The sequence below is a fragment of the Ranitomeya imitator genome, chromosome 1 (assembly GCF_032444005.1).
Source record: "Ranitomeya imitator isolate aRanImi1 chromosome 1, aRanImi1.pri, whole genome shotgun sequence".
In the NCBI taxonomy this organism is placed as follows: domain Eukaryota; kingdom Metazoa; phylum Chordata; class Amphibia; order Anura; family Dendrobatidae; genus Ranitomeya; species Ranitomeya imitator.
The window spans coordinates 757,011,148-757,038,069 of NC_091282.1; positions in this window are offsets into that span (position 1 = coordinate 757,011,148).

Below are 26,922 nucleotides of genomic sequence, written 5' to 3' on the forward strand. Positions count from 1 at the left end.
TTATCCAACTTTCTATACCCTACATGCCCATATACAGTAGATGATATAGATGATCCTATTCACAAAACCCCTTCAAAGAGCTATTTCCACCATTTAAAGTCATAACTATTATTCATCTGTGCCTGCACAAGTATCAAGCCCGGCTCCCTTCTTCTGTGGCTGCCTTCCTTTGCAGTAGTCCATGCCAGTTTCTCAAGTAACAGAATGAACTCCCTTGACATCTTCAACCAAATCATGGTTTAGGCAGAGGCCAGGTGCTTGAGTATAAACCCATGACTGCACACTGTGAACTCCAGGCAACATACCAGTTTTACAGTTTATGCTCAATATAAACTGTAACACTCCGATTTGTATATGCTTCCATTTGGGGGAAAAATTATAATTGAAAATGCAGAGCAACATTTATTTTACTTCATTGACATTCTTACTGACTACAGAGTCAAAGATTTTTAAAACGCATACATGTAATTTGTTCAATAAGAGGCCAACTAGCATTATTTCAGTGGCCTTATGTTTATCAGGCTTTTCCTGCTATTTCACTTAGTCCAGCTCTAGATGTCTGTCATCTATTTAGCTTCTTAGGTTTGCAAAGCTACAACCAGAAATATTTACAAGCTCAGTTTACCTAGGTGTTGCCCACACCATCCCCTCAGCAAGTTTCATGTTCTGTAACTTTTCACACCTGGCCTCTGCAGTCAAGTTCAAGCAAATCTCCAGTTGGCATATACTTAATTGCATTCCTGAGATTAATCATTGCCTTATTGCTAGATCCCAGGCTGCATAAACTTCTCTTTTACATCAGTACTATTAACCACTGTCCAGATGAAAGTTACAAGTCTGCATTTACTTCTTGGTTAGTCTTGCATTTAACCATTGCCCTGCCTGAAGATGCCTGACCACGTTCCTGCTATTATCTGTTTCCCTACCTGCATCTGCTTCATTTATGCTACCTGCTCTGCTTGTTTGTCTGCCATCATGCATACCCTACTGTCCTGATTCTGGCTTATACATAAGTCATCCATCAAGAACCTCTCCACTGCACTTTGACTTTCCATTGGTTCTGCTTATGTGTAACATGTATTCCCTTTAAAAATATGCTTTAATAATTGTATCCATTAAAAATACCAAATCCCAGTGAAAAAAACAAAAATACCTAACTGTGCAAATAACTTATCAGATGTCCCTACACTTTACTACTCTCCCTACCTGGCAGTGGAGGTTGGCACCCTGATAGAAGCGATTTTGGCGCCCCCACTCCACGGCGGCTATCCCCAACTAGCCCTATTTTTTCCTGATGGGCTACAGGTAGGAAAACAATAAGCATACAAAAGAAATGAAGTAAAGCGTTACGTAAAAGAATGTTAAAGTGCACAAACTAATCTTCCCCCCCATGCATGTACTTTAGATGAAAAAATGGACTAAAGCTCAATAATGCATGAATATATAGCCACATGTACAGTCCTATAGTGCACTGGATATGATAGCCACTCCACAGATACACATATCATATACCAAAAGGAAGTAACTGCGGGGGGTGATTAGTCAATAAACCACCCTTTTTTCTCTTCAGTATATGCATTTATATGGATGCACCTAAATAAAATGAGAATGGTTGGTAATATCAACTTCCTGTTTAAGGCACCTTAGTATATGGGAGGGGTAAAACTTTTCAAGTTGGGTGGTGACCATGGTGGCCATTTTGAAGTCAGACATTTTGGATCCAACTTTATTTTTTTCAATGGGAAGAGGGTCATGTGACACATCAAACTTATTGAAAATTTCACAAGAAAAACAATGGTGTGCTTGATTTTAATGTAACTTTATTCTTTCATGAGTTATTTACAAGCTTATGACCACTTGTAAAATGTGTTCAAAGTGCTGCCCATTCTGTTGGATTGTCAATTCAACCCTCTTCTACCACTCTTGACACACTGATAGCAACACTGCAGAAGAAATGCTAGCACAGGCTTCCAGTATCTGTTGTTCCAGATGCTACATAACTCGCATCTTCACAGCATAGACAATTGCCTTCAGATGACTCCAAAGATAAGTCTAAGGGGGTCAGATCGGGAGAACTTGGTGGCCATTCAACTGGCCCATGACAACCAATCCATTTTCCAGGCTTTGTAGCCTCAATCCCTGATGAAGCCAGTATAGCTAGTGAAACATGTTGGGGGGGCTTTAGCGCAAATTTAATAGCACTATCAGTGTATGTGTAGGGGGATTAGATGGGTTATAGGTAGCAGCCTGATCCCTTCCCCTTAAATACTGCCAGTGGACATGATTAGGGCTATGAGCAAATATATGAGACATGAGTTCTGTTACTAGTCCGCTCTTGGCCCAGCATAATCACACTGATAGGGCGGAATTTTAAGTCTTATTTCCATTTTAAATTGATTAATACAAGTTATTTTTTAGGGTCATTAGTTAGGGAATAGGGATTTATTTGCCTTTGGCAATCTGTGAATTATGCAGTCACCTGAGTGACTCACAGTGGACAAAACAGCCCCATGAGGGCATGGTTGGCATTGGAAGCTGTTAGCTATTTATGTGCACATGCTCTTACCTCCTCTATACAAACACATAAGGTAGAAAAGTATGTCCTTCAAGCCTATTTTGCTTCCGCTCTTCCCACCGTTATTCACTCATGCTTTCAACATAAAACCCTATAGGTTCTTATATGTTTATTGATATTCCATTAAATAATTCAGCTCATTGTTAAGATTTCATTCACTTCCCTGTTATCTTCTGAAGTCTTCCGATAATGCATGTTCTGCCATGTTTTATCTATCCACGTCCTCCGTCCTTTACAAACAATGGCAGCTTTGGTATTGTGCAAAAGAAAATCCAGAGAACAAGGCTCTTCAAAGTAATGAAAATTCTTTTGCTAACTGAACGAATCAGAAGGATTGAAATTAAATACTAAAGATGGCTGCGTTACCCCTTTTATCACCCTTTCTGAGTAGTTTAACAATGGGTTTATATGTTAAGCATTACAAACCACATTCAGGTTTCGCTGTGCGGGAGATTTAGACTTTAAAGCCACCATAGATTATGCAAAATGGACAGGAAAATGCAAACTAAAAGTACCAGACCTACAGCTAACCTTGCATTGTAATTTCATGTATTTATGCTTTTTTTTCTATATGAGCTGTTGTTCTAGCTTCAACCAACCATATGCGTTTCTCTTTAGAAAAAATATGGCAAATAGAGCAGGAAAGACATTGAGTGGGCATATAGACAATGACCTAAAGTATATGGTAGTGCAAAATAATCGACAACCATTTTTCAAGGTTATTGGCAGAAACTTTAGGGTTAAAAAGTAGGTTACTTTGCTATGTAGAGCAATAAAAGAGAAGTTCCAATATACCTTGCCTTAATTGATATGTTATCGCCTCTGCTAAGTTAAGGGTACTGTCCGTGAAATCTTGCGCATGCATTGTAGTCAATCACACTCTCGGGTAGGCACATGAAAGGAAGTTTTCTCATTTTGGATAATCCTGATCTCCTGTCTGAAGTTTGTTTTAAAACAAAACTATTCTCTACTCACACTCCTCGGGTCCAGTGCTGAGTCTTCTCCATCGCTCCTGGTGTTTCTCGATGTTTGCAGGGATGAGGTTATGCCACTAAAATAAGTAGTTTGAGCTGGTCCAGTGGGATACGTGTTACTTTGTGGATCCCAAAAGTAGGCATTATTAATATACGTGGCACAATGGGGGTCACTGTGTTTTGAGGGTAGCAGCAGGATGTAAATTTGAGCACAGAGAAAAGTCATGGTTTATGCAGAAGTTGTCATGATGGCCTGAACATGACAAAAAGGTAAATGCATATGACAATTCTAAGAGAAAATAAAAGATTTAATTTGAGGTCTGGAGAGACAAAATATATGTTTTGGGGCCTATGCCCTTATTGTGTAAGAATCTAGTAATACCCATGGTAATTTCCGATTGTCAGCTTCCTCCAATTGTACAAATCAGTCTGGGCATATGGGCACTACGTCTGTGCACACGAGATCTATTACCTTCATGTAAGTGGGGATATGCAGCAAACCACCAATCCCCTCTTTCTCCATACTGATGGAGTTTTCAGATGCAAGCTTTTCCTGAAGAAACTTTGTAAATCGCAATATTTTTTCATGTTCCTCTTTGCACGCTGCCCAAAAGTAATGATTTCCCTTAACACTAGGGTTAAATCTATAAATGTGTCGCTAACTTAATTGCACAGGGTGATGGAGAGGACCAACATTGCTCACATTAAATTAAATAACCTCTAAAAAAAATTCAGAATATTCATCATTTATACCAACATGTTGGGAAAAAAGTGCACTTGTTAGATTTTCTATGACAGCTCTGCAATTTGAGTCAACTTTGCTTCAGGCTCCCCTGTAGACACGGACTTTGCATCAAGAACAGATGCTGAAAGGAGGCTGCAGATCAGTTTTAATTTAGTTGTCTTCTATGCTGTTAGATTTTAATGTGACGGTATTCGCTGCACCTCCTTTGAAATAAGATACCAGCATCTTACAAATAAATTCAGTACATGAAGATTTAATAAAGCACTGACATCCTTTATTCAGCTATTAGACATTTTCCTACAATCTATTAGACATTAACAATTCTATTCTAAACTAATTAGTTTAGCATTTCCTGAAATTCGTGAATTTTGGTAAATTTTTATTTTACGCCATTCGATTCAGGCTTTGGAACTAGTTAGCAGCAGCATCAGTTGAAAGACCTGGAGGGAGAAGAGGATGAAGGAAGAGGAGCTGATTGGGGCACCAGAAGAGGAGTGTTGGATCGGGGCACTGGAAGAGGAGTGTTGGATCGGGGCACTGGAAGAGGAGTGTTGGATTGGGGCCCCGGAAGAGGAGTGTTGGATTCAGGCAAAAATGTATTTCTCTTGCTCCTTTCCACAAGATCTGATTCACAATATTTTCAATGCAAATCAAATCTCCTTCCTGGATTGAGCTAAAATGTAAAAAGTTACTATAGCACTCCAGAAAATGCAAAAAGTTTTGGCCCAAGAGCTTCAGCCCATGAAGCTCAGCAGTGGCGTAGCGTGGAGAAGTTAATGGACCGTTGCCCCTTGCACCAAATAAGACCAAAACTTTGGGCCCCATTGTTAAATGATCCAATGCAGATGAACAGCACCAGTAAGTACAACTACTTCTTGGATCAGGCACAATGAGTGCATGACAAGCTGAATGAGTAAAGCATGTAATGGATGTTTAGTCTTCTGGGTCATTTCCGCCAGTTCCTATGGAGAGCACAGAAGTCAAAATGGGTTTGGCATCAGCTACTGCGCTCTGCATAAGCAGCAATGGAGGTGACAAAGTTCTAAGGCTACGTTCACACTAGCGTTGTGCGCCGCTGCGTCGGCGACGCAACGCACAACGCACGCAAAACGCGGCAAAACGCATGAAAAAACGCTGCGTTTTGCGACGCATGCGTTGTTTCTTGCCGAAAATCGGACGCAAGAAAAATGCAACTTGTTGCGTTTTCTTGGTCCGACGCTTGCGGCAAAAAAGACGCATGCGTCGCACAATGCAACAAACAAAAACGCATGCGTCCCCCATGTTAAATATAGGGGCGCATGACGCGTGCGTCGCCGCTGCGTCGCCCGACGCTAACCCGACGCACACTAGCATAACGCTAGTGTGAACATAGCCTAAGTACCATGAAGTGAGCTTTGTCTTCTTGGTTGCTATTTATGCAGAGAGCAGCAGCCTGTCGAAAATGCTTTTCTCTACAGCTGTACTCTGCATAGGAAAAATGAAATGAGAGAGCCTGAGCTGCTAATGAATCAGAGGCACTACACTGCATTTGGTGATACAGACTGGTTGGAAGAGGTGTCCAAAATTTTAAAAATAGTGTACTTTCTAGAATAAACAAACACAAACATAATAATTAATTAGCATTTTAGGTTTATGCACACTTTTACTAACCATAATTAAATTCTCAACAAAATAACTCTACAGTAGTTAATACAGCAAGTTGGAAAAATCTAAAAAAATATTAGTAAGAAAAAATAGAGAAGACGAGTATATTTAGCCCATAAAAGATACATTTTATTGGTGTACTTTTAAAAACAGAATGGATTAGTCATTAGAATAAACATAAAACAGAGGCTGCTGTCCTGGGCAGAGACATTGAACACTTATACGCTTATAATAGTTCATGAGGGTATGGATAAATAAAGTCCCTATAGTTAGTGTAACATCCTGTTTAGATCCTTCCATCAAAGTATAAGTACATGTATAATGAGTAAATGGGAAGAATAAACTTATATGGACTAGACCACTGCTGTGTGTATGTGGTCTCCATCTCCCCAATGCGTTTCAATGTAATCTTCGTCAGGAGGCTTGTATTGGGGAGGGGGTGGACATACAGTGGGGCAAAAAAGTATTTAGTCAGTCAGCAATAGTGCAAGTTCCACCACTTAAAAAGATGAGAGGCGTCTGTAATTTACATCAGAGGTAGACCTCAACTATGGGAGACAAACTGAGAAAAAAAAATCCAGAAAATCACATTGTCTGTTTTTTTATCATTTTTTTTGCATATTATGGTGGAAAATAAGTATTTGGTCAGAAACAAACAACCAAGATTTCTGGCTCTCACAGACCTGTAACTTCTTCTTTAAGAGTCTCCTCTTTCCTCCACTCAGTAGGAATGGCACCTGTTTAAACTTGTTATCAGTATAAAAAGACACCTGTGCACACCCTCAAACAGTCTGACTCCAAACTCCACTATGGTGAAGACCAAAGAGCTGTCAAAGGACACCAGAAACAAAATTGTAGCCCTGCACCAGGCTGGGAAGACTGAATCTGCAATAGCCAACCAGCTTGGAGTGAAGAAATCAACAGTGGGAGCTATAATTAGAAAATGGAAGACATACAAGACCACTGATAATCTCCCTTGATCTGGGGCTCCACGCAAAATCCCACCCCGTGGGGTCAGAATGATCACAAGAACGGTGAGCAAAAATCCCAGAACCACGCGGGGGGACCTAGTGAATGAACTGCAGAGAGCTGGGACCAATGTAACAAGGCCTACCATAAGTAACACACTACGCCACCATGGACTCAGATCCTGCACTGCCAGACGTGTCCCACTGCTTAAGCCAGTACATGTCCGGGCCCGTCTGAAGTTTGCTAGAGAGCATTTGGATGATCCAGAGGAGTTTTGGGAGAATGTCCTATGGTCTGATGAAACCAAACTGGAACTGTTTGGTAGAAACACAACTTGTCGTGTTTGGAGGAAAAAGAATACTGAGTTGCATCCATCAAACACCATACCTACTGTAAAGCATGGTGGTGGAAACATCTTGCTTTGGGGCTGTTTCTCTGCAAAGGGGCCAGGATGACTGATCCGGGTGCATGAAAGAATGAATGGGGCCATGTATCGTGAGATTTTGAGTGCAAACCTCCTTCCATCAGCAAGGGCATTGAAGATGAAACGTGGCTGGGTCTTTCAACATGACAATGATCCAAAGCACACTGCCAGGGCAACGAAGGAGTGGCTTCGTAAGAAGCATTTCAAGGTCCTGGAGTGGCCTAGCCAGTCTCCAGATCTCAACCCTATAGAAAACCTTTGGAGGGAGCTGAAAGTCCGTGTTGCCAAGCGAAAAGCCAAAAACATCACTGCTCTAGAGGAGATCTGCATGGAGGAATGGGCCAACATACCAACAACAGTGTGTGGCAACCTTGTGAAGACTTACAGAAAACGTTTGACCTCTGTCATTGCCAACAAAGGATATATTACAAAGTATTGAGATGAAATTTTGTTTCTGACCAAATACTTATTTTCCACCATAATATGCAAATAAAATGTTAAAAAAACAGACAATATGATTTTCTGGATTTTTTTTTCTCAGTTTGCCTCCCATAGTTGAGGTCTACCTATGATGTAAATTACAGACGCCTCTCATCTTTTTAAGTGGTGGAACTTGCACTATTGCTGACTGACTAAATACTTTTTTGCCCCACTGTAATTAAATAGAGAGGAGTAGCCAATCAGTGTGCTGAGATAGGGAGGTGTGTTGGTTGTAAGTATGACATCCTGGTTATTTTGAATAATTAGTTTTGGGCAGGGAGGAAGATCTAACGTCCGTCCGTGGAATGCAAGCACCAGTACCAGCCCACCAGTGACCGCCATCCATGGACGGACGTTAGATCTTCTTCCCTACCCCTCTTTATTTAATTATGTCTGCCCCCTCCCCAACACACTCCTCATGACGAATATTACATCGAAATGTGCGTTGGGTGGGAGAGAACGCGCACACAGTGGTGGTCTAGTTCATGTAAGTTTAATCTTCCCATTTACTAATTATACATGTTGTTAGGGTTGACGGATTGCACTAAATAAAATAAACAATAAAATGCAATTGCAACCCAAGGTCCACTGTACAGAGATGGAAAATAGCTGCTAGTGAATAATGACTGAATACACGGCGTGTGATTACCCGTACACAATGGGTTGAATGCCACTCAGTGTGAATAGCACATGAACTGAACTCGCACACAGAAATGAAAGAGATGCTCTGCAACTGAGCTGTGTCACTCGCACACAGAAACAAAAGAGATGCTCTGCAACTGAGCTGTGTCACTCGCACACAGAAATGAAAGAGATGCTCTGCAACTGAGCTGTGTTACTCACGCACAGAAACAAAACAGATGCCCTGCAACTGAGCTGTGTCACTCACACACAGAAATGAAAGAGATGCTCTGCAACTGAGCTGTGCCACTCGCACACAGAAACAAAAGAGATGCTCTGCAACTGAGCTGTGTCACTCGCACACAGAAATGAAAGAGATGCTCTGCAACTGAGCTGTGTTACTCGCGCACAAAAACTAAAGAGATGCTCTGCAACTGAGCTGTGTCACTCGCACAGAAACAAAAGAGATACTCTGCAACTGAGCTGTCACTCGCACACAGAAATGGAACAGATGCTCTGCAACTGAGCTGAGTCACTCGCACACAGAAATGGAACAGATGTTCAGCATAATACCCTGACTCGGGTTGTGCTTGCTCTGGAACTCAACTGTCCTAACCGCACACATGTAGGAACCAGATGCTAAGCCAACAACTAATTTCCCATACTGACACTAGCTGCCTGCCTACATGTACAGTCCTAAGGCTAGTGTCACGACTCCAGGGTATTACTGCTGTGGGGAGAGCTGCACACAGCAGCAAGGGAGCTGAGAAAAGCACCGGGTTACTAACCAGGTAACAAACAGGACCTGAACCATGTGACAGAGTGGGAGGAGGTCAGGGTGGAGTCAGACGCTGGGGTGCAGAGGAGATGATACACACAGGAGAGTAGTCAAACAATCTAAGATCAGAACCACGAGATCATGAGGTACCAAAAGGGAGAGACAGGGGATTGTCAGAAGAGAAGCCAGAGGTCAGAAATCCAAAAGAACAAACAAGCAGAGTAAAGCACGGAGAGCAAGGAGCGCAATTGCAAACAGAGCACACACTCAAGCACACAGGGGTTAGGCACACAAACTAGACAAAAGTATATCTGACAGGGAATGCTAGTCTGGAGTGAGTATAAATACCCCTCCCAGATCCAAAGGGATGCCAGCAAAATTAACCCTGAGAGAACAGGACATTAACCATGTCCTAACCATGACAGTACCCCCTCTTAACGAGGGGCCACTGGACCCACAGGTTTCTCAGGGTATCTGGCATGAAAAGCCCACACCAATCGATCAGCGTGCACAGAACTGGCCGGAACCCATGACCAATCCTCATAGAATATCCCTTCCAGTGGATTAGGTACTGAAGCCCCCGGCGCACCCACCGTGAATCAATGATACGCCTACCTCGTACTCCTGCTGACCATCTACCACCACTGGTGGAACATTGGATGAGGAATCTTCTCTAACTGTCCCCACAGGTTTTAATAGGGACCTGTGGAAGACATTAGATATTTTGAAGTCGGTGGGCAACTATAATCTATGGGCCACCGGGTTGATCACCTCTACAATCTTGTATGGACCTTTAAACCTGGGGCCCAACTTCATAGAGGGTATCTTAAGTTTGTCTTAAGTTTGATGTCACGGGAAGACCACAACACCTTCTCCCCCAGAGCCAACACAGGAGCTGACCCCCTCCTCCCATCCGCAAAATGTTTGTACTTCTTCTGGGATTTGGAGATATTCCCTTGAACCTCCCTCTAAAGGGTTCTTAACTGTTGCACCATACCCTCAGCACTAGGGCAACCAGAATCCATGCGGGAAAATTCTCCAAACTGTGGAACAAACCCATAATTGACCTAAAAGGGAGATTTACCAGTAGACTGATTATTATGACAGTTGAACGCAAATTCTGGCATGGGCAATACCTCACACCAGTCCCCCTGTCTGGAAGAGGCAACTAAAATCAATGCGGGAAAATTCTCCAAACTGTGGAACAAACCCATAATTGACCTAAAAAGGGAGATTTACCAGTAGATTGATTAATACGACAGTTGAACGCAAATTCTGGCATGAGCAATACCTCACACCGGTCCCCCTGTCTGGAAGAGGCCAGGCATCTCAAAATTTGTTCCAACAACTGATTTGTGTGTTCATTCTGTCCGTTAGATTCTGGGTGATAAGCAGAGGAGAAAGACAATGTAACACCCAACTTCTTACAAAAAGCCCTCCAAAACCTGGCCACAAACTGCACATCCCTGTCAGACACCACACTCACAGGTACCCCATGCAACCGGACTATGTCCTGTATAAACAAGCAAGCCAAGGTTTCAGCAGAAGGTAACGCAGGTTACCTATCAACCACTATCCATATTACAGAGTTGCCCTTGGAAGACAGAAGATTAGTGATAAAGTCCATGTACAGGTGTGTCCATGGTTTATCCGGAATTGGAAAAGGTACCAATTCCCCGGCCAGCCAGACCTGAGAGCTCTTAGAGCGAGCGCACACCCCACAAGTATTTACAAACCTTTTGATATCAGTACCCATAGAGGGCCACCCAAAAACCCTTGCTACTGCCCCCCAGGTAGCTGAAATCCCAGGGTGAGCAATTAACACAGAATCATGAAATTCTTGCAGGAGTGTGAGACGGAAATGTTCAGGTACAAACAATTTATTCCTGGGAGCTTGTGCTTCCAAAATCTCACTCTGTAACTCAGATGAGACTTCTACCACAACCACTCCGAGTCCCGATTGAAGATGAAGAATGGAGGAAGGAGGTTCTGGAGGGGACATAGAATCAAAACTTTGGGATAAGGCATCCGCCTTTACATTTTTAGACCCTGGTCAGAACAAAATGGTAAAATTAAATCGAGAAAATTAAAAAGTGCCCACCGAGCCTGTCTGGGAGTCAGTCTCTTAGCAGACTCGATATAGCCAGGTTTTTATGATCAGTGATGACCGTAATGGGATGAACAGTCCCCTCCAGAAAATGCCTCCATTCTTCGAAGGCCAATTTAACCGCCAACAATTCCCTGTTGCCGACATCATAATTTCTCTCGACAGAAGAGAATTTTTTTTATAGAAAAAGGCACAGGGTTCAAGGTTAGTATGAGTGGATACACCCTGGGACAACACTGCTCCCATCCGCACCTCCGAAGTGTCGACCTCCATGATAAAAAGTCTTGACAGATCGGGTTGTATCAACACGGGTGTTGAAGTAAAACATTTCTTCAGTGTCTGGAAGGAATTTTTTGTGGCCACGTAGCAATTATTTACATCCGCCCCTTTGAGAGTGAGGTCCATCAAGGGTTTCACCACCTGCGAAAACCCTTTAATGAACTTCCGAAGCCCAGGAATTGTCACAACGCCGTCAGGTCATGAGGTGGCACCTAATTTGAAATGGCCTTAACCTTACCCGGATCCATGCGGAATCCCTCCCCTGATATAATTAAACCCAGAAAAGAGAGTTCTTGCATAAAAAATGAACACTTCTCCAGCTTAGCGTATAAATGGTTCTCGGTGAGTCTCATAAGAACTGAACGTAGACGGTGTAAGTGTGACTGACTGTCCTCTAAGTATATCAAGATGTCATCCAGGTAAATGACCACATAGTGCCCAATCAAGTCAGAAAAAACAACATTAAAAAAATTCTGGAAAACAGCAGGGACGTTAGTGTGACTGAAGGGCAAAAACAAATTTTCAAACAACCCCTCAGTCTTCAGAAATGCTGTTTTCCATTCATCTCCCCCCAGATCCTTATAAGGTTATAAGCCCCCCCATAAGTCAAGCTTAGAAAACCATTTGGCCCTTCTGAGTTGATTATATAAATCGGGAATCAGAGGAAGAGGGTACGTGTTTTTCACAGTAATCTTATTTAGTTCCCAAAAGTTGAGGCATAGTCACAAACCACCATCTTTTTTTCTTCACAAAGAAAAACCCTGCTGCCACGGGTGAGACAGAGGGCCGAATATGCCCCTTGCGGAGGCTCTCTGTGATGTATTATTTCATTGCTTGGCCCTCAGGCCCGGACAAATTGTACAGACGTGCCTTGAGTGATTTGGCTTCTGGGACTAAATCAATAGCACAATCACAAGGTCGATGTGGTGAAAGTGCCTCAGCATCACTTTTGGAAAAAACGTCTTTGAAGTCCCTCAGGTACTCCAAAATACCCTCCAGACTGACAGACGACACAGATACAGACTTTACCTGGTTAACAAAAGGTCCCAGGTTACAACACGGACAGCTAGGCTGACACACTACACCTGCAGACAGAGAGGTAGAGTTTCCTCTGGCAACAAGCACACATAAATGATACTAGCGCATCGGCGTGCGCCTCTGAGAGCCTTTTATACACTATACTCATGTTCGGTCAGACAGGACCTTGCCTGTGGACCAATTCGGAGCTGCCACATCACCAGAGCAGCTGACGTCCGTCAACCAATGAGAAGACGCCACCTCACGGACATGCTCAGTAATGTGATTTCTGGACTTAGACTCCAGAGTGGCAGGTTGCTCCTGTATAACACTGGTTACAAAGGTCTTGGCTGGTGAGCCTGCAGTAACCAGCTGTATGCCACAAGCTTGAGCTAGATGCTGGGACTGACATCTATGCTGAGCAGCACCTGCTGCGGCTGAAGCTGAAAGGGAGACGGCTGTGGCAGACAAGGCTTGGGATCTACCCTGTGGAATGGAAGAATCCCGGCACCTAACATGTGCACTTATAGTTTTTCTTTATGGGCTAAATATACTCCTCTAGTGTTGCTTACTAACTATAATAAAAGTTGGGGTTAGAGATGATATAATAAAATAGTTATAAAAACACAAAAAAATTAAATAAAATAAAAAATAATGGATTTGGGTAAAAACCAGAAAAAAGAGAGTTAGTACCTAAACTATAATTATCTTATAATTGTCTTGGGGAATAAAGACTATAAAGTGTGTTATTTGTCCAAAGGTTGGGTGGAGCTCAAACAAAATGCATGAGCCAAGTGCTAAAAACCCACACTACACCATAGTGACTTAAAGCTGAAATGTCACATTCAGACCAATAAAGTCAACTGTAATGCTGCCATCTTTTATTTTTCTATTTATTTATTTTTGAATTGTGGAACAACGATCCTGGATTCAAGTAAATAGTAAGAGAGCCGCAGTTCTTGGCAATGGCAACTGCACAGTAAACAGAGTCGCTCTTTTCCACGTCAGATCCCTTTAATGATGAAACAGTGTGTTGGCGTATAGGAGTATCTTTCTCATGCTGCTGGATCGCTGATATAGGTGAATATAGAAAGGAGCCAGCACCATCATCAGCGTGTGTCAGGTGTATATTATAGTGGTCACTCTACTGCATTGGCCATGATCGGTTTTAGGATCTAGGGTGCCTGTTAAACCCCAAAGATACCACTGTCAATAGTGACAGTGATATGTAGATGGTTGCTTGAAGGTAAGTGCTTCCTCACTAAGCTTATCGGCAGCCAACTACGGTGACTTTAACGTCCTGCCAGTAACAGGGACTAACAGGGGAAATGTCATAGTAAGGCTCGGGTCACACACTCACACAGCTCTGGCAAAAATTAAGAGACCACTGCAAAATGTTCAGTTTGTCTGATTTTTCTCTTTATATGCATATTTTTGAGTAAAATGTAAATTGTTCTTTTATTCTATAAACTTCTGACAACACGTCGCCGAATTTCCAAGCAATAAATTTTGTATTTTTTTTTCTGAAAAGTAGAAATGGTCAAAATGATAAAAAATGACCAGTGCTTTCAGACCTCAAATAATGCAAATAAAACAAGTTCATAATCATTTAGAAACAACAATACTAATGTTTTAACTCAGGAGGAGTTCAGAGATCAATATTTTGTGGAATAACCATGAATTTTAATCACAGCTTTCATGTGTCTTGGCATGCTTTCCACCAGTCTTTCACACTGCTCTTGGCGCAAAAATGTAAGCAGTTCTTCTTTGTTTGATGGCTTGTGACTATCTGTCTTCATCTTGATTATATTCCAGAGGTTTTCAATGGAGTTTTGACAGGGTTTTGATGTGGTGGTCTCTTAATTTTTGCCAGAGCTTTATTTTCTCTTATCCTAGAGAGAGTCCAGCTTATTATGCTAATCACACTCTCAACAAACTGTGATCAAAGTGTGATCTGATTTTCTTAAATATGGGGAAGATAGTAACATTTTTCTCATCATCTCTAGTCTTTCAGTCCATGAAAATTGGCAAGCACTCTTCCATCGGAGTGCAGTCAGATTTTTTTTTTTACAGACCCATTCATTTGCATGGAAGAGTGCTATCCAATTTACGAGTGCCAATCAAGCATGCTGCACCACCTCAGTCCGAGGAAGAAGTTGGACATGTGCACAACCTTACCGAACAACATGGGGGCGAGTGCTATCCATCAAAATGGCGGATAACACTCTTCTGATTTTTACGGTCATAGGCACGAGCCCTAAAACTGACAGATCTAATATTCTGCAGAACAGAAATATTGCAGGATATTCAAACAGTGATCAGGGAAGTAATAGTTAAAGTCCCATATAAAGACTAAGTAAAAAAGGGGAAAAAAAGAAAAAAAAAACTATAATAATTAATCTGACTGAAGTGTGAAAATTTTAATATTTCGCTTTTAAACATAATTTTTTTAATGTAAAAACTAAATTAATCCATAAAAAGTGCATATTTGGTGTCGCCATGTCTGGAATGGCCAAAACTATAAAACTGCACCACAACTAATAAGATGAGCACCATAAAAAAGAAAGTAATGTAGCTTTTTTATTATACTGAAACACAAAAATTGGAATAAAAAGTAGCATTGAAAAAGAATGGTATCACTTAAAAAAATCATCTTGTCCTGTGTGGAAAGCGGTCCGTCAACTTTACATTTTTTACAATTTTCGGGCCATTTAACCGATTGTGTTTGAGGCACTTGCTCTATTACTCTGAATGCTGCATAGTGATTGCCAGGGTTGGCATAAGGAAAGTTATGAACCTGGGATTAGTAAATGCCTCTATGGCCGGTCAGTGCCTGGAATAAAAATAAAGAACAAAGGCGGAATAATTTTTAAGCTTTCCTTCCATTCCAAAATTAATATAAAACCTTGTTACTAGAATGGAAATCCAGCTTAATGTCTAGAAAAATGCATTGCTTAATGGTAAAGATCTCAGAAGAGACAAGTGAGACTTTAAATACGGCCACAACCTGTAGAAAGGGGCTCACTTATGATATTAGGAGCGAAAATGATTTTCAGAAACCAAATTTATTTTGGAATGATCCATCTGCTTCACCCAAGCAGTTATAAAACTACATTTCCATGACGGTAATATAACCCAGTAGCAAAACTGACTCATTAAATTCCGCTCCCCAAGAAGCACATCCAAGGGATGCAGAATAAATTATTTTTTTCCCGTTCTGCCTTGTTTTTATGTTCATAAAGATTAAACATGATTTTGAAACCAGCTGGGGGGCAATAGATTGAAAAATATTAGCAAAATAAAAAGGATCATCACCATACTGTGAGGAGAGGAAATTAAATAATTTGGGTCTCGAAAATCAAAAATGCATGTTAAGAATAAATATATGTTGTATCTCCAAAGCTGAAGGTGAGGAACTAGTAAAAAAGCATTTTGTCAAGTAAACCTGTTGCGGTGAAGCTTGTTCTGAACCTTTCCCTATAAGCCGCTTGTGCCGCACTCCATTCCAAATCCACTGGCAAAATTGTTATCATTGTCTGTCTACTATAATAAAAGTACAGTAGAGCTGCAACCCGGTCACAGTCACCATCTATACAAGCCAACTAGTTAGTAATGCACTTGTAGCAGCAGTTCGGCCAATGTACAGACAGAAAAAGCAATAAGCGGTTATTCTACTTGTAAAGTGTTCATGCATAACCATTACAATTATACTTTAGCGGATCGATCAGCAGAGGATTGGGTTTCAGTTGAATTTCCTGAAATTCACAGCATCATTGGCGTCTTCTGGCCCCTGGCCATCTTTGGAGTCTTGAAGATGACCTAATGAACACCAGACTGAAGAAAATTAATGGAACAGTAGTGGACAGATGAAGGCAAGGGGAGCGTAATTTTTTGTTATTTTTTTTTTATAACCCCCTTTCTCAACTCTTCATAAAGTTTTGTTTGTTTTTTTCTAAATTTTGATGAAAATTACATTTTCTTATCTGTAATGAACATGCAAAATTCACCAATAGGCAGAAAAATAATGTGGCACGGTGGCTCAGTGGTTAGCACTGCAGCCTTGCAGCGCTGGAGTCCTGGGTTCTAATCCCTCTCAACGACAACATCTGCAGGGAGTTTGTATGTTCTCCCCATGTTTGCGTGGGCTTCCTCCGGGTTCTCCAGTTTCCTCCCACATTCCAAAGACATACTGATAGGGAATTTAGATTGTGAGCCCCATTGGGGACAGCGATGATAATGTGTGCAAACTGTAAAGCGCTGCGGAATATGTTGGTGCTATATAAATAAAGAGATTATTATTATGTGGCAGCTTTTTCGTGCTTATTTGACAAAAAAACAAAATGTTTGCAGTCAAACCTCTGTAACACAGGAGAGACTCCTTGCCTGATTAATGCCAATCCTGCTGTAATCACAGGACCTTATTAACGGACATCTGTCCTCTACAAATATCCAATCAACATGCAAGAAACTGTTTGGGTGTGTATTTGGTGTGTTGTTTTTGTTTTTTTATGCCTTTTTACTTTATCTTTCATTTATTTTTTTCTTTTTCTCTATCACAATGTTTCTGCCCATGAAATTCACAGGAAGTAACATACCGCAGCAACTCAAGTGTGCTTTTACCAAACCCCATATTGAAATAACTAAACTGTGCTGCTGGCCGCAATATTGGATTGAAGAATGAACTTCAATCCAATATTGCGGCCAGCATGCAGCCAGCGGGTAAGGAAAGGGTGAATCAAACACTCGAAAACTCCGCCCATATGACCGAAAACCGGTCCCGCCGAATTCAGGTGACAGGTTCCCTTTAACAATAGTTTTTAATTCTAGATTTTAAAAAAATATTACATTTACACACTGAGATGTGCTAATGTTCCATCTAGATGGAGGGAATTATTGTTTATGGAAGGCACAGGGAACCCAAGTTATAGTATAACCTTGTAGCACCAATTTGTCATGTAAGTCTTAAAATTAGATAATGAGCTGTATGTTCCTCATCAAGATATCCACAAGGATTGGAAATTTATAGACGAGAGATCAGTGACAAAGGTATAGAAAAGACAAAAATATTAGTAGCAATCCTTGAAAATTCTATGACTTTTTTGCATCATTGGTTTTTAATCTAAACTTCAGACATTTTCAATTTTAGTCTTTGATTGCCTGAACTAGATGAGATGCTGGAGTTTAAAATGAAAATAATCAAAAATGTGTCTTGTTTTATCTAATGCCTTTATACAACATGTTGTAAGGAAAGCTTGTAGGATTTAGGGGTGTTCATGACTCATGCATTTTGTATTTCTACGGCTGTATGTTATACTTTCCAATAGGCATTAGCACTTTAACCATTCACTACCATCCACTACTAGATTTCTTTTGCTTGACTTTTGCGCTTTATTTTCATGAATAAATTAGTATATAGTGGTTTTATCTTCTTGGAGAGCTATGGGGCCATCATACTGTGTGGGGGCACTTTAGGGAATCATGCCATGGGAGAAATTATACTAAACTTTATAAGGGCTATGAAAGTGGTATAGCAGTTGAGAACATAAAGGGGTTCAGTATTGGCATAATTACCCTGTACCTGCAATAATATGTGTCCCTCATTTTGAAAGTTGGGATGTGTGATCCTGCCGAAATTTGAATTTTTTTTTATTTTGAGGCAGTGGGTGAAGCAATGTAAAGCGGGTCTCAAATAGGACTTTTACTATGAGGCCCTGTGATCTCTATGTACGCCACTAGATGAACAGCTAGATAGACATCAAAAGACTAAAGGCAACATTAAAGGGCAGAAAAAGAAATTGGCATACAATCCAAAACAACCTTCTACAGATGGGAGAATTGATTTGCAAGACTCTGGTCCATTAGCCAAGTCAGTACTCCACAACCGGTGAACATGAAACCTATTTCTCTTTTTACTATCAGGCATTCCCAGATTCTCTTTTGATTAGCATGGCTGGTCTGATCAGACAATCAAGAGTGGATGGGAATGCTGGATGGTAAGGTCTCCCGTCCAGCGATTAAGGATTATTGACCTGGCCAATGGACCGGAGTCCTGCAAATCCATTAACCCATCTCTATTTCTGAATAAATAGAGATTCCTCCTGTTTTGCCTTCTATCTTTGGAGTGCTGCCTTTAATCTTTTGATTTCTTTACTGGAGGATTGCTTGCCCCCACTTTGTGGACTATTCTAAATTTTCTCATAGATAGATAGATAGATAGATAGTGTAAAAGTAATTCATGCAAAAGACATTATCAAATCTTAAGAATGCACCATTTGGGAGACAAATATTTGATACACAAACACAGAAGTTGTTTAAAGGGTATGAAGCTGGTTTGGGGCATACAGTACGTGTCCGCATTTACTGTGGGCTGGAACTAACTTCTGATTGCCCCATGACCCATCTTCTAAACGGAGGTCTGGGTCAAGTGTGTGGTGTGGTGGAGTATATTCTCTACTCACTTTTGCTTCGGGAGCTCTCGTTACCTCCCCATCCATGGGACCAGTTCCAGCTACGAACAAGAGATAAGACCTTGGTCCTAGTTAACAGGTCCGACTTTACTGTGCAATTCAGTTATACATGGCTGCAGCATGCAGATTTTTTTAGTGATGTTCCCTTAGTTTTGCGATCCCTAAATCTTTGTTTCCATCCTGGTCTGAGATCCACTATCTTCACCTCACTCTGCGACCCGACATACATCTTGCACTTCAGAGAGACAGAGGCATGACTCTCTATACCTCTTCTGGACCTTCAGTCCAAAACTGTTCCCGGCGTCCAAACATGACCAAAGCTGTGCTCTCATTCTTCTAGGAAACTTATACAGACTGGACCCACTCTCTTCTGTTGCAGCTTAGCTGTACTAGAACCTGCTAACTCTGCTATGTTTAGCCTTGTTCTCCACTCCACCCAGAACTTGCACTTGAGGAGTCCTGAACTCTGACTAGATTGTCTCAGACTAACTGTAACCCAGAAAACATTTTCTATAAAACCTCATATAACTTCTCCGAAACTGTGGGTTAATCCCTACTGTAGTGCAAACTGCATCCCTATCTACTGTGTGCTATATGATTCCCCAAGTGGACAGACCTCCCACATTCCCAGGGACACCATAGGCATACCTTTAGGAGAACCGAACATACAACACTGGCCATATGGATAAAATATAACATTGCTCTATATTACACATTAATGTATAAAACTAAACAACACTGTCACAACCTCCCTGTTGCCCCGTCGTCTTCCTTACCCCAGCTTCCCCCCTTTAGGTACAATACAATATAATCTGACATTGCAATAATCATTTTACTAATAATCTGAATTGATTAACACATTACAGATACATATTACCAGATATAATTACATACCAGGTGTTGGAAGCCAACTTAACTTTTATTCTACTGTGTATGTGCAGCGCCCCAGAGTCCTGGTCGTTGCAGTAATGTCGCTCTGCCACTAAGGGGAGTGATGTTATGTCTGATTGCACTAAAGGAGTTCACCTGACCAGGTATCACAAGCACACATTACACTTCACACTCCGGCCACCAGGGGGAGCAAAAGGCACTATGTATTAGGCCACTCCTCACACTGGTAAAACTGGGGGTTGGATAGGAAGTTAGAACAGAACGCAGCCTGGGAGAGTCCAGGGAGGACCTGTCAGGGGTGGGTTCCTGTCAGGGGCCTAGCAGAAAGAATAGAGAGTGACGGAACCGCGCCTGCACTACCTTGCGGCGGTATCCCAAGAAAGGACACGAAGAGAAGGATATTGTGGAAAAGTGAGAAATGAGATCAAAGCACAAAGGAGAGCCAGTAGGAGTCGTGCCCCGAGAACAGCAACATCCTACTGAGGCGCGTAGCCGGTGACCGGAACACCGAGGAACTAACTGACTTCAAGCACTACTTCAAATACCGCAGGACAGTTAATTATAGGTTGGCTGACTACCATACATCACCTAAGAAGACATAGGGGGCAAGCGTAGAGAGGGGCGTCTCTAGGGTCCCAGAATAGCTCCGAGTAGGGTTGAGCGACTTTTACTTTTATAGGATCGGGTCGGGTTTCACGAAACCCGACTTTTTCAAAAGTCGGGTCGAGTGAAATCGGCCGATCCTATAAAAAAGTCGGGGTCAGGGTCGGCCTAAACACCAAACCCAATGCAGTGCATTGGGTTTCCAATGGTTCCCAGCGTCTGAAGGAGAGGAAACTCTCCTTCAGGCCCTGGGATCCATATTTAAGTGTAAAATAAAGAATTAAAATAAAAAATATTGCTATACTCACCCTCGGACGCGCCCTGGTACTAACCGGCAGCCTTCCTTCCTTAGAATCAGCGCGTGAAGGGCCTTAGATGACGTCGCGGCTTGTGATTGGTCGCGCGACCGCCCATGTGACCGCTTGCGCGACTAATCACAAGCCGCGACGTCATCGAAGGTCCTTCAAGCGCTGATTCTTAGGAAGGAAGGCTGCTGGAAAGAAGCAGGGCGCGTCCGAGGGTGAGTATATACCTAATAGGAATATACTATTCTTTATTTTACACTTAAATATGGATTCCGATACCGATTTCCGATATTGCAAACATATCGGAACTCGGGATCGGAATTCCGATACCAGATTCAGAAGATCGCCGACCTCATGGCCGACCCCACACAGGGGTCGGGCCGGTTTTCATGAAACCCGACTTTGCCAAAAGTCGGCGACTTCTGAAAATGGCCGACCCGTTTCACTCAACCCTAGCTCCGAGCCTTCCCATCAAATGGGTGCGTCCTGTCCAGATAAACTTGGGGGACGGAGAGAGAGAGAGAAAGAAATAACGAACACGAGAGTTGTGAGGGCTATCCCAAATGCTCATCAGGGAAGAACTACAACGCACAGGCGCTAGTGGTAGGCACTGATTTCCACCTGCAAAGTGAACTCTGGATGTGCCTTCGGACCGTCCGATCTGACAGCCCGGTTGGCAGTGCTCTGGATTGAGGATCCTGAAGTCTTCAGTTAACGGTAAAGAGACTGCAGCCTTGTGCCCTCGTTATTACCTGCCACACCATCACCACCTACCCTACTGGGAAGCCCTGGGGATATACTTCACCTGTGGGAAGGTATTCCATCTAGCTGCCATAACACCTCCCCAGTGGACCCCAAGCAGCATCGGTCATCCTGACCGAATACCACAGGTGACGTCACGAAAACCTCAGCTGACTTTCATCACCCCTTTTATTGGACGCCCCTTAGCAGGGTCATGGACTGGGTCCAGCCACCGTGACAATCCTAGAACTGAGACAGAGAGGACCGGTACCGAGTAACCCGCGGCCCTGCGTCTGGGGGCGTTCCATATGCATGTGATCCAGCTCAGTTTATCCCACCTTACCTAGTTCCCAGATTATCAGAAGTCCCTAGTGTGTGTGTGTATATATATACAGTGGGGAAAATAAGTATTTGATACACTACTGATTTTGCAAGTTTTTTCACCTACAAAGAATGGAAAGATCTGTAATTTTGATAGGAGGTACACTTCACCTGTGAGAGACAGAATCTAAAAATAAAAACCAGAATATCACATTGTATGATTTTTACATAATTAATTTGTATTTTATATCATGAAATAAGTATTTAATCACCTACCTACCAGCAAGAATTCTGGCTTTCACAGACCTGTTAGTTTTTCTTTAAGAAGCCCTCCTACTCTGCACTCATTACCTGTATTAATTGTACCTGTTTGAACTCGTTACCTGTATAAAAAAATACTTGTTTACACACTCAATCAATCACACTCCAACCTCTCCACCATGGTCAAAACCAAAGAGCTGTCTGAAGAAATCAGGGACAAAATTGTAGACCTGCACAAGGCTGGAATGGGCTACTGTACTCATCAAGCTAGCAGCTTGATGAGAAAGCAACAGCTGTTGGCACAATTATTAGAAAATGGAAGAAACACAAGATGACTGTCAATCTTTCTTCAACATAAAAAGAGAAAAAAATTGCACGTAATTTAACACAAAACTCAAAAAATGGGCCAGAGAAAATGTTTGACACTTTTCCAAAATTGTGGGTAAACACCTTTGTTTCAAGCATGTGATGCTAGTTCAAACTCACCTGTGGCAAGTAACAGGTGTTGACAATATGAAAATCAGACCTGAAGCCAGATAAAAAGGGAGAAGTTGACTCAATCTTTCCATTGTGTGTCTGTGTGTGCCACACTAAGCATGAAGAACAGAAAGAGAAGAAGAGAATGGTCTAGGGACTTGAGAACCAAAATTGATGAAAAATATCAACAATCTCAAGGTTACAAGTCCAGCTCCAGAGATCTTGATGTTCTTTTGTCCATGGTGCACAACAATCAAGAAGTTTACAACTCATTACACTGTAGATAATCTCCTTGAACACAGACGGCAGACAAAAATTGATGAAGATCGCAACTCAGGATAGAATGGATGGTGATAAACAGCCCCAATCAAGTTCCAAAGAAATCCAAGCTGTCCTGCAGGCTCAGGATGCATCAGTGTAAGTGCAAACTATCCACGTTTGAATAAAATGAAATGCTATGGTAGGAGACCCAGAAGGACCCAAGTGCAGACACAGACATAAAATAGCTTGATTGCAGTATGACAAAATGTATGTGAATAAGCTAAAATCCTTTTGGGAAAGCATCCTTTGGGCACACCAAGATAGAACTTTTTTGGTACAGTACATCATTCTACTGTTTACCGAAAATGGAATGAGGTCTACAAAGTAAAGAACACAGAACCTACAGTCAAATATGGTGGAGGTTCAAATATGCTTTGGGGTTGTAGCTGCCTCTGGCACTGGGTACCTTGACTGTGTGCAAGGCATCACAAAATCTGAAAATTGCCAAAGGATTTTGGTTCACAGTGTAGTACAGTGTCAGTAAGCTGGGTTTGCATCCTAGGTCATGGGTCTTCCAGCGGGACAGTGACCACAAACATACTTCAAGAAGCACCCAGAAATGGATGGAAGCAAAGCGTTGGAGGGTTCTTGTCATGAGCCGAGGGTGTTTGGTTGCCCCAGTTCTCTCTCCAGGGAGTTATTTATATCCCACTTCCCAGTTCCAGTTGGAACTTGTAACTCTCTGGTGCCCCCCTTACCCTCAGGTCAGTCAGGGAACTGCACCTAGGATAATTAGTCATAATTAGCTATGTACTGGCTATTGGGCACACTGCAGCAAGGGCGATATAACTACTCCCGCTCAGGTAGGAATTATTTTTATAAAATGCCGTCTGTCCCTGCCAATGTTGCCCAACCAGCTCAGAATGCTTCGCTGCGACCAGCTCCTATTACTATGATTAATAGTGGGTCAGGAGCCAACCCAATCAGTAGTGTGATTTACTTCAGAGGACATTGGAGGTATGTTTTACAGCAAGTAAAACAAAACTAGTAAATATTATAGCTTCTACTCCAAAAAGAAATAGGCAGTGTTTACAAAAGTATTTAAAAATGATATTACAAGAAGAGTCAATTATAGTATGTAGAATGATTACAAATAAAAAGGGATTCAAGTTGAAAAAACACTTGCAGTTCTCTCATATCATGGCTGGTCACATCCCAATGCATCAGAGCAGATTGCAGAGTTTCTGTTAGCTGACCTCCTGGGCAAAAAGCTACTGAGTGACATCACTGAGGGGCTGGATACTCCCGCTTGAAAAGGTATTGAAAACCTTCTAATAGCTCATAGCCATCCTAACTCGGTCTGTGAGGCTCGTAGATGGACAACAAAATGTTATCATTTTTCCCAACATGACATTGGCGTTCATTTAAGTCCAAACATGACTTGGCTATGTGACTCGGATAAACATTAATGCGTTTCTCAGATTGTGCCAGGCGCTGAGCTTAGAAAAGCACTGGTGTGTAGCGCTATCATCGCACATCCCAAACATGTAATTTTCACACCTATACCACTACTTGGGGTTGAGTTATTTCATCTTGAATAACTTTCTCATACACACATGGAGCACATGGCTGCAGACAAAGCTGGGTTCTACTAATTAACACATTCTTGAGGGAGGGGAGAAAGGAGTATAGGATTACACAAGCAGGGTGAGAGAGAGAGAAGGAGGGGTAGTGAGGGGGATCAAAGCTGCAGTGTGTGTCTGCAAAACCAAATGACGCAGCAGAGCTCAGTGTGGGATCAAACAATAAGACATTACGTCATATTTCCTGACAGTTCTGAAGGTGGAAGCAATAAGTCCAGATCTAAATCCCACTGACACCTGTGGAAAGATCTTAAAATTGCTGTTGGGAGAAGCACCCTGCAAATATGAGAGGTTTGGAGCAGTTTGCGAAAGAATAGTGGTCCAAAATTCCCGTTGAGAGGTGTTAGAAGCTTGTAGGTGGTTATAGGAAGTGATAAGTAAGCAAATTTTAAGTTCAGGTCGCCAGCGATTTTGTCCTGACCATTTTTGAGATTTTGAGTAAAACTATGTCCAATTTACCTTTTTTTCTGTCTTTTTTTGTGTGTTGTTCCAAGACACACAAAGGAAATCCACTGATACATTTTAAGAGAAAGTTCTGAAAAAGGAGTGCTGATATTTCGGCCATGACTGTATGTGTAATATATACATATGTTACATACACAGTATATATATTTATATTACACCCGCAGTCACGGCAGAAATATCAGCATTCCTATATCAGCACTGTCACTTAAAATGTACATATACAGTTCTGCTCAAAAGTTTACATACCCCGGCAGAAATTCTTCTTTCTTGTCCTTTTTTCAGAGAATAAGAATGATAACTGTTGTGAATTCTGCTCTTGGGTTCCCTCCAGTGGTTGTAGGTGGGAATGCAGTTGTCTCTGAGTCGCAGTCCTGGCCAGGTGTATCTGCTGATTGCAGTTCTGACTGGGATATTTAGGTGTGCAGGATTCATTAGTCCTTTCCAGTTGTCAATGTTTCTTGTGAACTGTTGGATCACTTTCTGGCTTCTCCTGCTTAGCTGCCAATTCAGCAAAGATAAGTCTCTGGTTTTTGTTTCTGTGGCACACATGCAGTGTGCTTATATTCTGTGCTATTCATTTGTTTTTCTCTTGTCCAGCTTAGACTGTGTCAGTGTTTTCTCAGTCTTGTTGGATTCTCTGGAGTTGCAGATATACGCTCCACATCTTTAGTTAGATGGTGGAGTTTTTGTATTTTCTGCTGTGGATATTTTTGGAAGGATTTTTAATACTGACCGCTTAGTATCCTGTCCTATCCTTTCCTATTTAGCTAGTGTGTGCCTCATTTGCTAAATCCTGTTTCCTGCCTGCGTGTGTCTTTTCCTCTACTACTCACAGTCAATATTTGTGGGGGGCTGCCTATCCTTTGGGGTTCTGCTCTGAGGCAAGGTAGAAATTCCTATTTCCATCTATAGGGGTATTTAGTCCTCCGGCTGTGTCGAGGTGTCTAGGTTTTGTTAGGCACACCCCACGGCTACTTCTAGTTGCGGTGTTAAGATCAGGGTTTGCGGTCAGTATAGTTACCATCTACTCCAGTGAAAGTTATTCATGCTGCTCCAAAGTCACCTGATCATAACAGATAACACCAAAACATTTTCTTCACTCATGGTTAGGGGTTGGGTGAAGCCATTTATTCTCAAACTACTATGTTTTCTCTTTTTTAATCATAATAACAACCCAAAACATCCAAATGACCTTGATCAAAGGTTCACATACACTGGTGATTTTGGCCTGATAACATGCACAGAGGTTTACACACATGGGTTTGAATGGCTACTAAACGTAACATCCTCACCTGTGACCTGTTTCCATCTATAGGGGTATTTAGTCCTCCGGCTGTGTCGAGGTGTCTAGGTTTTGTTAGGCACACCCCACGGCTACTTCTAGTTGCGGTGTTAAGATCAGGGTTTGCGGTCAGTATAGTTACCATCTACTCCAGTGAAAGTTATTCATGCTGCTCCAAAGTCACCTGATCATAACAGATAACACCAAAACATTTTCTTCACTCATGGTTAGGGGTTGGGTGAAGCCATTTATTCTCAAACTACTATGTTTTCTCTTTTTTAATCATAATAACAACCCAAAACATCCAAATGACCTTGATCAAAGGTTCACATACACTGGTGATTTTGGCCTGATAACATGCACAGAGGTTTACACACATGGGTTTGAATGGCTACTAAACGTAACATCCTCACCTGTGACCTGTTTTCTTGTAATCAGTGTGTGTATTAAAGCTGAGTGCGTTTCTGGGATCCAGACAGACTCTTGCATCTTTCATCCAGCCACTGACTTTTCTGTATTGTGAGTCATGGGACTGCAAAAGAATTGTCAACGGATCCAAGGGAAAAGGTAGTTGAACTGTATAAAACAGGAA